The sequence below is a fragment of the Rutidosis leptorrhynchoides genome, chromosome 4 (assembly GCF_046630445.1).
Source record: "Rutidosis leptorrhynchoides isolate AG116_Rl617_1_P2 chromosome 4, CSIRO_AGI_Rlap_v1, whole genome shotgun sequence".
Classification (NCBI taxonomy): Eukaryota; Viridiplantae; Streptophyta; class Magnoliopsida; order Asterales; family Asteraceae; genus Rutidosis; species Rutidosis leptorrhynchoides.
In genome coordinates, this window is record NC_092336.1 from 626046950 (window position 1) to 626060101 (window position 13152).

The 13152-nt window shown below is 33.6% G+C and overlaps 1 pseudogene; it reads left to right on the plus strand.

Annotated features, from left to right (window-relative positions):
• Positions 1–9378: 9378 nt before the first annotated feature.
• Positions 9379–11615, plus strand: LOC139843087 (receptor-like protein 6; annotated as a pseudogene).
• The last annotated feature ends 1537 nt before the right edge of the window (positions 11616–13152 follow it).

Below are 13152 nucleotides of genomic sequence, written 5' to 3' on the forward strand. Positions count from 1 at the left end.
ATAGAGATACATAAATAAATAGGATGATGATTACTTGTGGATTAATAGAAGTTAGTTTAGCTCCGAAAACAAATTTATAGGATAAATAAGATAAGAAAATACTGGCCACAAGAATCATGAATTCAAGACCATTGCTTGTTTTATCCAATTAAAACTGGTTTCAAATTCAGTTCACTAGTCACGACCAAGAACAAAACGAATTGTCAAAATGTCAATGGTCCCTCCCTGGACCGGTGTTGTCTTTATTGGAGAACATGCGACGTGTTTGTGATACTAATATAAGGAGAAGGTAATAATTGCTTACAATTATAAATTATAAAAAAATAAATGAAAAAAATAAGAAATTACACAAACGCATTAATGGGCAACTTTGGGCTTGGAGGCGGGCTGTTAGGCTAGGCCCACGGCAGGATCAGTTAGTAGACATACTGAACCGAACGTCCCAATGAAATTGGGCCTGCTTGCTATTATCATCCTTAATTTCCAATTTTTAGATTTTCTTCAAAATTTTCTTTCTTACGTGTTACGAGTAGTAGCATGTTTTAGAATAGATGACAAATATAGTTGGTTAACAAAATACAAAATGAAACTATATTGAACAGAAAAAGAAGGATAATATTTTTACGAAGATATAACTTCAGTTTCATGATTCGTGAACATAATAAACAATTTGAATAAACGTAGTACCAATTATTCCGACTCATACCACCGATCGAATTAACTCAAAGTTTTAATGGGTTATACGCAGATGTATGTGGCCTAACTAGGTTATTATGTGATTGTTGATTTGTTTCTGACATTTTTCGAACAAACTCAAAGTCTATTTTGTCTTAATATGTGTAATGCACATGAAATGATGAAAGCAATGCGATTATATGTTGGTTCGTAGAAGCAGATCCTATTGTAGAAATCATCCACAGTCTAAATAAGAATCATTACAACCAAACTGGCTGATAGTCATGTAAACATGTCTTCCATGTCATTTATCTATATATCTATTGTTACGTCTATAAACTAAAAAGAAAAGATGATTTTTGCTCTACCATTAATTGGCCATGTTATTCGTATGGACAGTTTTTGTCATTTATATTCGTTTTGTCGCCACCGAGGTCGTCTTATCAATTTTTTCGTTCGATTAAAGTTTCTTTTATTTTATATAATTCAATCAATTTGATCAAGCAACTTTCATGGATTTTTTGTTAAAAATGGTAATATTTTTTATCCTACTTGCAAAAATGGAAAAAAGGTAATTTTCCGTGCAAAAATGGTAAAACCGAAGTTTGGAACTTCGGTTTTGCCACTTTCGAAGTTTCAAACTTCGATTTTGGGTGGTCTGTCAGCAGAAACCCTAATCTGAAGGTTGAAAGTTCGGTTTTGACCAAAACCGAAGTTTGGAACTTCGGTTTTGGGTTATCATTTTTTTTTTATACACCAATTTTAATAAATAACTTGAATTTAATAGTTAATTACAGTTATATACACTAATATTACTTTAAAAATATATAATAACATTACAAATAATAAAATATTAATAGTAGTTAGATGCAAATGCAAATTTTTTGAACAACACTTTTATTAATATCAGAATCACGGTTACATTTTTTTGAAAATACAAATACATAATTTAAAACAACACATAGAAATTTAACACATAATTAAATTAGATGCAATGAAAGAGGTTGGTTTTTCACAATTGCTTCGTTTTTGATCATAATCCATTCATCTTCCTCACAAAGGTGCTCGAATTTTCCTTTACATTCATTCCAAAACATCACGCCCGAGTGTTCAACTGTAATGTTTTCTTTGAGCCACTCAAACACCTTTGAAATTGTTGTCATCTGACTAACATCCACATTTTGAAAGTACTTATATTTGTACCCATAGTAAAACTTGAATTGTGTTGAAAATTGTCCATTTCAATAGACATTAATTTGAACAGGAATTGGTGACATGTTTACAAAATTAAAATTTATGTTTGGAGAAGGGAGAAGAGAGTGATGCACATCCGTTTGTTGTAATAGATGTCGGTTTATATAGTGTAGTTATAATTGAAAAATCGGCATTTCAAAATTCGGTTTTAGTAAAAGCTGCCGCACAGTAAAAGGTAACAGTAACATATCTTTAATTGCTTTTTATGACATGTCTAGTACCTGACAAACCGAAGTTGCAAACATCGGTTTTGCATGCTTTTTATGATAGGTCTGAAACCGAACTTTAAAACTCCGGTTATTTGTAGATTCGGGCTTATAAAAGTGATTTTTGATTGTTTCATAAATACATAACAAAAAATGAATCCGAAATACGTATCAATTGACGTGTATCATGGTTGTGATTTTGAATGGAATGATGGTAAAACGGAACTCTCTAAAGGGCCTAAAATGACGTTTGATAACGTAGATGTTCGGGGCTTTAATATGGAGAAGTTGAATGAGTTTCTTCGAGAAAAGCTACCAAAGAATCCACGTTCAATGGACATATACTACTACAAACCAAGTGATGCTGAACCCGAAGCAATGTGCTATGATGAAGAATGGTATACATTAGTAGGGAAAGCAATTACACTTTCAGAAAATATCGAGTTGTATGTTTTATTTGGAGTTTTTGAAGACGCACTAGAGTTCGATACGATGTATGATAGTCATGGTGAATACTATTATGCACCTAGACCTTTTATAAATTAAAGTTACTTGTAATAGATTAGTAACTTAAATAACATTAGTAACATGCAATTTCATTGTTTCAACAACATTTTTTTATTCATAAACAGAATTAGCGATTACAACAGACAAAGTACAAGAAACAAAGTATAACAAACTAAATACAACAAATTACTAATGAAAACCTATGGCATTCTAGTAGTTGGACATGTGTTCATGTTGTGACCTTCAACCCTGCATATACAACACTTTGGTTTTTTCTTTTCACGTTCATCCATCTGGTTCTTCATACGTTTTGATTGCTTCCGCCCCATGTGCTTAATCAATCTTGATGGATCGGCTATAATTTTCCATTGTATATGTGTCTAGTAGCTCGCATCTCTTAGTGGATTAAAATGATCGCTGTATTGCTTTCTCCATGTAGGAGTTGTATACATTTTACTGATGCATTTATTTATATCCTCGTTTAGATGGCTACATACGGAAATGACATGAGAGCAAGGTAATCTTTGGTGTTGCCAAATTCTACATGAACACCTTTTCTCTTTAAACTCCACTGTGTAATCGGTGCCACCTTCACCACTTCTTTGATAAGTTGAATGAACCTTGAAGATACCTTATTGTTCGTGATAACATGTTGTTTTGTAACGTTGAGCTCTTTTTGCCCGTTCGTTAAAGATGTTAAACATGCTCTTGGAAAGTGGTGAATTACATAGCCTTGCATCTCGACTTTGATCGTAGAAGTGTTGTCTGGTGTAATCAATGTATATTCGATATACGCTTTGATCGGCATTATACGGGCATGACGGAACACATTGTTGAGGGACTCAACAATATTTGTCGTTGTGTTACCCCAACGACTCCTCTGTCTGTCCCTATACATAGTCCATTTGCCTATATCAGCATCTTGCAAATATTGCCAAGCCTCAATACTAGCTTGTTTGATGGCTCTGAAGGCATTCTTGTACAATATTTGATTTGTTGTTGAACCGACTGTCCAACACAAGTGTTTGAGCGATTTCACTTTTGTGTATTTGCTCAACAAGTTGCTACGAATGTGACGCAAGCAGTACCTATGTTCCCAACCATATGTTTGAGCACCCATTGCATGTAAGATACATGGGTGTCGATCAGAGATGACACACAACTTTTCGTTTCCAATAACATTTTCTTGGAGCATTTTCAAAAACCAAACCCAACTTTCGTTACTTTCTTTATCAACTAGTACAAAGGCAATGGGTATAATTTGATTGTTAGCATTTTTGCCAACCGCTGTTAACAACTTACCCTTATAACTACCTTTCAAATGGGTGACATCAATGCAAATCATTGGAATACACGATTTAAATGCTTTAATGGCTGGACCGAATGCCCAAAACACAAATTTAAAGGTGTCGAAACCTTCTTCAATTTCGGGTCCGTTTTCAAACACAACAATTGTGTCTGGATTGGTAGAAACTAATTCATTTATATAATTTGGTAAATGAATAAAATTACTTTCCTAAGTTCCAAACAATCGTTCTATTGCAATACGCCTAGCATTCCATGCTTTGGCGTAACGGACATCCACATGCCATGTATTTTTTATTTGGGCTTGGATGTTTTTAACAGGATAAGCAACATTAAACATATTTGATGCTCAATTTCACTAGCAATTAAGCTAGAGGTTAAACAACGATTGTTGTTTTCCGATACGTGTCCATAACACTTGTGTTCATCTTTCCATTTTGTAATTTTCCATACCTTCGATCGATTGTGAGACGAACCACTAACACTCCAGCAACAATGGTATCTTTCTTGTGGACCCTTGTAACTTGAGCTAGTTGTTCTACAATGGGCTTGCCAATAACCCGGCTTGCTTTGTGTAACAACTATTTCTCTATTATGGTGTATATTCCATTTTCGAACAGCATATATAAGTTCGGCTTTGTTCTGGAACACCATTCCTTTTGAAATAATACCGATCTCCTTATCATAAAAACCCCATGAAGCTTATTGGTCATCATCGAATGGAAAACTATTACTACCCTTACCTTGATTAACAAACCCGAAACGTGAAACTAGGGCAGGCTCTAGTTGTGGTTCCACTTGCTCGTGTCTACCTTCATCACCGGAAACATTCTCTTCAACGCTATATTCAGAAACTGTACCGTCGGTTGCAGTAGACATACTATCATCTGGGTCTACTACATTTTGTACTTCATCTCTTCGTTCTTGTTCATCTTCAACAACTGTTGAATGGTAGTTTGATGTTGATGGACCACCCTCCAAAGTTTGAATAAGATCCATATAACCCGAACCTTGGGTGGTTGAAAAAACTTTCTCAAACTGAATTTCAATTTGAGCCTCGTAATTTGGATCATTCTGAGAATAAAAATATATTGTTTTCAAAGTGTTATCATCAGTAAGTTCACTTTTCCATTAATTTCCATTGAAAAGAACCCATAAGAACATTTTTAACGTGTGTGATCTTTGACTCACACCTACATTGTAACATCCCGCATTTTTCCGTTAAATTATTTTAACGCCCGTCTTTTTATTTTAATAATATCTTTCGTATCTAGATTCGTATCCTCCGTTAGCTAACGTTCTTAATATTTCCGTTATTGGATTGTAACATCTCCCATTTACTCTCGTGTATTTAAAATATTTCGTTTAGGTAATTCACGCACCCGCTTCAAACTAGCGGGACTAATGTTTCCAAATGGGCAAAGAATTGACTAGGTCAACTAGTCAAAGTGCTTCTCCTCCACTAAATCATTCATCCTCCTTTTTCTCCTACTACTTTCAACTTTTCTCTCAAACACCAACTCAAGGATTCATCATCTAAAATCGATCTAGGGAGCTAGCAACAAAACAAATTACATATTTGGAATCCTTGCATCTTCCTCTTCAATTCCATACCAATTACATCTATTTTGGATAACTTTCTAAAAACACTAAATTTCTTGATCTTGATGTTTTTAATTTAAAAGTGTGTTAATTAGTGTCTATGGCTCGAGTCTAACATGAATATGTGATTTATTTGCTCGATCTTGTTGTTTTGCATAAACTTGAAATGGGTGTGTTTAATCTTGAGTTTTGGATGCTTTAGTGTTATTTAAATGTTAAAGTTCATGTATTAAATGTGTTACTAGCATCGTTAGCTTCGTTTTGATATGTAGGTTGATTTGGAAAAACTTCGTTAGCATGATTGTTGATTTTATGATTTTTGGTTAGGGTTTGATAGACTTAAAATGAACTTTTGATGCATTGAATGCTTGTTAATGTTGTTTATAAGTATTTAGTTGCAATGTATGTTTAATTACCTTCGAAACGGCATATCGTATGTGTAAATTGGATTCCCGAATTACCATTTGCATTTTTTGAGCTTGAAACGTTAAATAATGATCATTCGGCAAGATTTCGGTTATTAAAAATGATGTTTTTGTTTGATGAAATGTGTTTAGTTGTATTCCTCGTTAAATTACCTTTCCAACCAAAATAAGATACTTGTTTTGGATGTTTTCGGTTCATGATTTATGTTAGATTGAAGTTTGGTTCGTGCATATAACAAATTCAGCAAACAGCTCCTGAAAATACCCACTTCGCGATCACAAGTTTGGGCTTGCGGTCACCAGATGCTGAAAAAGGCCACTTCGCGGTCGCGAGGTTTAGACTCGCGGTCGCGAGATTCTCCCTGACCAAAGTCAATTTTTGATTTTTGCAATTTCGTTCCCGCTTACTCGCAACTCCGTTTAACATGAAATTTTGCCAAGATGCTTATATATGACTACATTTTTATGTGTAATGGTCGGAAACCCGACCCGACCCCGTTGACTTTTCCTTTGACCAAGTTTGACTTTTAGTCAAACTTAACCAAACTCTTATGCAATCGTTCCAACTTGCGTTTATACTTATATCTTGCATGAAACTTGACAATTTGATTCGCATGCTATATAATCGAGTCGTAACGAGCCATAGGACTAATTGAACAACTTTGACCAACTGTATTTATCGTTATTGATACAACCTACTTGTTTAGGTCAAGACTAACACTCGTTCTTGCACACGTTACTTTATGAAGTACTTTATTTACTCGTGCACTCAAGGTGAGATCATAGTCCCACTTTTACTCTTTTAAACTTACATTTGGGATGAGAAAACATAAACGTTTCGATTTACAAAGTGAACACAAGTACGAAAACAAACATTCTACGTACGAGTTAGAACAAAAATCCTCAATTCGATTATCATTAGTTACACTTATCGGGTGTAAGCGAGAACTTATGTTGTATGGCCATATGGGTTTGACAAACCCTCATTCGGACGGTTCGCTACCGTTAAGCGAATGAAATATATTTTCGAGAAACAGTGTATGTTCTAACACTATTGTGTATGGGGTAAAAGAGAAGTTAAGCCTTGATAATTGGGTGCTCGTGATATCAACTTTTAGAATGTATTACTATTATTTCAACGTTGCAAATCTTGTAGTTCGACTTACTTACTTACTCACTTACTTACTTAAACCTATGATTTCACCAACGTTTTCGTTGACAGATTTCTATGTTTTTCTCAGGTCATTGAACGATATGTGTTACATGCTTTCGCTCACTCTTTTTGATACTTGCTTGGATGTCGAGTATACATGCATACATGGAGCGTCTTTTGACTTACTTTTAAATTGAGTCGCATAGGTTTCATTTGTACGTTAAACGTTGTAATGTAACTAGTCGTTGAACTACTTTTGTAAACTTGAAACATCTTTACATTTGAAATGAATGCGACATATTTTGGTTAAACGTCATTTTAAAGACTTATGACCACGTAACGGGACCTAAGTAGACGGCGACGTCAATAGCGATTTTGTCGGGTCGCTACATACATAATTATACGCCATTTGGTTTAACTGCATACAGTTAACCTTGGTGTTCAACACAAAACTCCTTCTAATCGTTGTGTTATCACCAGTAAGCCAACCATTTTGGAATGAAATTTGGTCCCCCCAAAGAAAATGGACCATGAATGGACGAATTATAGACATTTTTGTAATTGTTGATGTATGAAACTGATTAAGATTAGTTTGAATTGTGTTGTTGGTGTTTGAAACTGACTTTAAAATGCTTGAATTGTGTTCTTGGTGATGTTTGTGTTTGAGTCCATGATAATGGTGATATAAATAAATGAAAAAAGATGATAAATCAGATTTTGACATGATAGGTTAGCAGGTTTCAGTCTATAATTGTGACTAGGGATGCATGTTTCAGTCCATAATTGAGATTGATGATGCATACTGCAAAACCGAAGTTTCAAACTTCGGTTTTACTGTTTTTCTGCAAAACCGAAGTTCCAAACTTCGTATTAGGGTTTCTGCTGATAGACCACCCAAAACCGAAGTTTGAAACTTCGGAAGTGGCAAAACCGAAGTTCCAAACTTCGGTTTTACCATTTTTGCAACTAAATTTCCTTTTTTTCTATTTTTGCAACATGGATAAAAAAAATTACTATTTTAACAAAAAAAATCAACTTTCATGTGAGGAAATCTTTTTTTTTTTTTTTTTTTTTTTTTTGATCAACCATTATCTATTGATGAGATGAAAAAGGAAATTTGGTACGTGTTTTAGTTTTGCGATAAGGATTACACCCAAAGGCCAAAACTAAGAAGCACTAGTTTGATTTAGTCATGTAACACCAGTTATTAATCCAATAAAAATTGGGAGGTCAAAAATCAAACATACCTAAGAATTCGTTCTTCTTACAATACAATACAATACAATACAATGTCAAATAACAGAGGCATCACTCACCGGAGCCAAAGAAAATAAACTGGCTTGCTTTTTGACCCATCGCTCCTTGGAGCCGTTGACATAACACAGGTTGGTTTGGAGTTGAATCATCGCGATCGGAAGGGTACGTCTCACGGTCGCGAAACGTGGTTGGGCGAGCTGGAATTTGATCGTGATCATGGTACTTCTCTATGTACATGTAACCAATGTGCACGGAACTAATGATAGAAATTCTTTGGTTTGCGCTCGTGGACCGGCTCTTGTCAGTGTTTTGGAGTCGGGATATAACCACGTAAACTTCATGTGTCGTTTATGCATTTATTTATGATTTTTGTGTTTTTTTATCGTCCGTGAATTAATGATTAGTGTAAATCACTTGTCTTGTTGAGCCATGAATTCCTAACAACCCTAGCCATATTCTCCTTTTACGTTTTTGGTTCCATAACATTCCATTACGAATAACAACTTCAAGATTAATCTAATCTATTACAACATCATTAAGTTTGATTAATTCGATCCCAAAAGTCGATACTATCCAGTTAAAACTCGTTCTTTTTTTATTTCTACTCAATAGATCTAGTATATGTTATCCAAGATCATTAGGTTTAACATATATAAAGGTACAACGAGCTAGTCTATGAATATTATTATTATCTTGACAAAGAACAATAAAGTAATCTGAGGCTCTGAGATGATTGGCTGATTGACTAAATAAAGCACAGGCAACCAATTTCAGGTCATGCACTAGCATGGACTTAATGACAACCAAACTTCTTACAAATTTGCAACCCCATTTATGCTGCTAACTAATATTCTATCCGTAAACCAGGGGTCATCTAGAACTTGTATAATTAATATTAATATACGTACTAGTATATAATACCAAATTAAGATATTTCTAGCTAATCCATCAGTACATCACCATACCTGCTTATTTATCCATTGGCTAGAATAACATGAGCTCAACAAATTTTCTATTCCTCAATATCCTCATCATGTTCTTAATATTGATATCAATTCCTAAAAAAGTCAGCATTTTACTAGCACGAAAAGAAGCATCAGCTCCTTTAAAATGGAAAGCAAATCTTGATATTCGAAGCCAATCGGTTCTTGTATCATGGGCTAGAAACAACTCTTGCGAAAGCTGGATCGGAATCACTTGTAGTAACAGCAGCCTATCCGTGACCGATATCTCTCTTTCAAGTCTTAGCTTAAAAGGTACTCTCCGCGATTTTAATTTCGAATCATTTCAAAACCTTCAACATCTAGGTCATGATAATAATTCACTTTTTGGGCCTATTCCATCCAACATATCTAACCTCTCTCAACTTAAAATTATCAACTTGTCTTTTAACGATTTCTCAGGTTTGATCCTGTTCGAAATAGGAAGGTTACAATTTCTAGAATTACTATATTTGCACTCAAATTACCTTACTGGATATATCCCAAAAAGTATAGACAACTTGACCAACTTGGCTCACCTTTACCTTTTTCAAAACAACCTAACTGGACATATCCCTAAAGAAATCGGAATGTTATCAACAAAGTTCGAAAACCTTGACCTTTCGTCTAATAATCTTACTGGTGAAATCCCATCTACGTTAGGAAATTTAACGCGTATGTATTTCTTTTATCTTTACGATAACAAGCTTTCTGGAACAATTCCTTCGGAACTTGTTGGCGCATACGATCTAATGGACCTTCAGATCGGTTCTAATCTTTTAAATGGTTCGATCCCTAGTTCCTTCAAAAACTTTACTCGGCTCGATAGAGTGTACTTGTCCTCAAATTATTTAAGTGGTACGTTTCGCCAAGATATCAATTTACATTCTATCAAAAGACTTTCGGTTGATAACAACATGTTCTCTGGTCCATTACCACGAGTTGGTGAGTTAATCGAGACGTTTACAGCGAGCGATAATTTCTTCTCGGGTGCTATATTCCCGGAAATTGGAAATGCAAGTGGTTTGATTCAGTTATATCTTGCAAGAAATCGTCTTTTGGGTCCAATTCCTAAATCTATAAAAAATTTAACATCACTTGTATTTATAAACCTTGATGACAACATGTTTCAAGGAACCCTTCCAGAAGCACCGATTAACTTAACTGTATATTCAGTTAAGAATAATACATTGGAGGGACAAATCCCTTTTTCGCTTTGCAATTCAAGTTCGTTAAGAGTTTTTCATGTGTCAGATAATAACATTGGCGGTATGATCCCTGATTGTTTCTTGAACGTTAGTAAATTGACTAGTCTAAACCTCTACAACAATCAGTTGCAAGGCCATGTACCAAGAAGCCTAATGAATTGTAATCGTTTACAATTTCTAGATCTTGGAAAGAACACGATAAGCGACATGTTTCCACAATGGCTTGAAACTCTTCCACAACTACAAGTTCTAGTTTTAAGATCTAATAAGTTTCAAGGAGTAATTGAGACTTTAAGTAGCCAACTTCCGTTGTTTCCTAAATTACGAATACGTGACATCTCTGGAAACTTGTTTACTGGTCATTTACCGTAGAAGTATTTTGAAAATTTTAAAGGGATGATGGATATTGATGGAGAAGAACGAGCGCCAGAGTATATGGGTAGAGATGGAATATATGATGATAGTGTGGAGCTTATAATAAAAGGTTTGGAGATGAACTTACTTTGTTGACATCTATTGATGTTTCTAACAACAAATTTGAAGGGGAGATGCCAAGTAATCTTCGAATGCTTAACTCTCTTCGTTATTTGAACTTATCTCATAATCATCTCACTGGAACAATCCCCAAAACGTTTAGAAACTTGACAAAGCTTGAGTCGTTAGATCTATCATCTAATAAGCTCACAGGAAAAATTCCTCAAGAACTTACCTTGCTAACATTTATGGCCGTCTTCAACGTTTCAAACAATCAACTATCAGGGAAAATTCCTCAAGGGGGACAATTCGATACATATGGAACAGATTCATACCAAGGAAACCCCGCGTTATATGGACCTCCTTTGTCCAAAAAACGTCAAGAAAATGAAGTACCACGAACTCCAACATTGTCACCGACACAAGAAGATTCGACATTCTTTAAAGGTTTTACATGGGAATCTGTTGTTTTGGGATTTGTATGTGGGATCGTACTTGGAATAGGTTTTGGATGTCTTATGTTAATAAAAGGAAAACCACATTGGGTTATGAGGATAGCGAATAAATAAAATATTAGGGGTGAGTAAAATACAAGTTAGAAAGACGTACTCATGTGCAACGTTTACGTACCATATTTATGCTCGTCATTATATGTATGGATATGCTCTACTATGATGAGTACAATTTAGTATATATACTTGCTTGCTTATGTGCTCTCTTGAATTAGATAATTAATAACAATCTTTTGTAGTCAAGGTGTTTAGTTAATAAAAATGCTTATAAATTATCGTGTTTTTGTTAGGTTACTAAGTTATTATGGTATAAGGGAAGTGATATATAACTTATTATTTTGATAAATCCACTCAATATGATGCATAAAATACTTATTTGTGAAACATGTTAAAAAGGATATATCAAAATTATAAGTGGAAATATGAACATCCATGGTATAAGGTATATATGGTAATTATTGTATATTTAATATTTTAATTTATTATATACACACAATATACAATACAACGTCAAATAACAGAGGCATCACTCATCGGAGCCAAAGAAAATAAACTGGCTTGCTTTTTGACTTATCGCTCCTTGGAGCCGAAGAAACGAAAAGGGCTTTGCTTTTTGACTCGAAACTTCAGAAGGTTATCCCGATTACATGTTACCTATACAACCCTGTGTTTTGATGAACTTTTCATTTATGTGTCTGTAACTATATATTTAATAGGTAAATGCATATTAACTTAAGGCTAATTAATGATAAACGTACTTTTAAAGGCAACGTTTAAGTATTATATAAATAAAAATTAATAATTATATATATAACTAACTCTTGTCATGAACAACATTTATATCATAACAATATTTATAAAATAAATATGTATACTTTACAATTAATTGAACAAAATTTTAAAAGTTAAATATGTTATACTTAAATTTAACATTAGTTACGTTTAAGATTCTCTTTAAATTAAACTTTTTCTGATAAATAATTTACGATTTCATTGTATAATTTTTTTACTCTTATAAAATGTTACAATTACATTATTCATTATCTATCTATATATTTATATAAAGCTCTAAACTGATAACGTAATCATTATTCATTGTAATCATTTAACTAATTACCTTTTAAATTTTGATAATGATGATGTCATTATTTTATATTAATCTAATTAAAAAATAATATGACATCTTTTATAAAAAGAAAAATTGATCTCTCTTAAATAAAAGCTAAAAACTCTTATACGTTATAATTTATTCTTTTGCATATTTTATTGTTCAACAACCATGTTTTTCTTTTTTACACTCAATTTAATTATACCATCTAGCCTTGCAAATACGATTACTCGATCCAGCCCGGTTTGTTGTTAACTTTTACATTCAATTTTGTTTGATTATATGTTATCAGTTTTTATTTGATGGACCACGATTTTGTTTGATTGATAGAACCACACTTAATACACTCAAAGTTTTATTGATGTATCTCTTAGTTGTGTTATCATGTGGGAGTTAAATATTCTTAATACACTCAACTTAATAACGATTATTCGATTCAACCAGGTTTGTAGTTAACTTTTACATTCAATTTTGTTTGATTATATG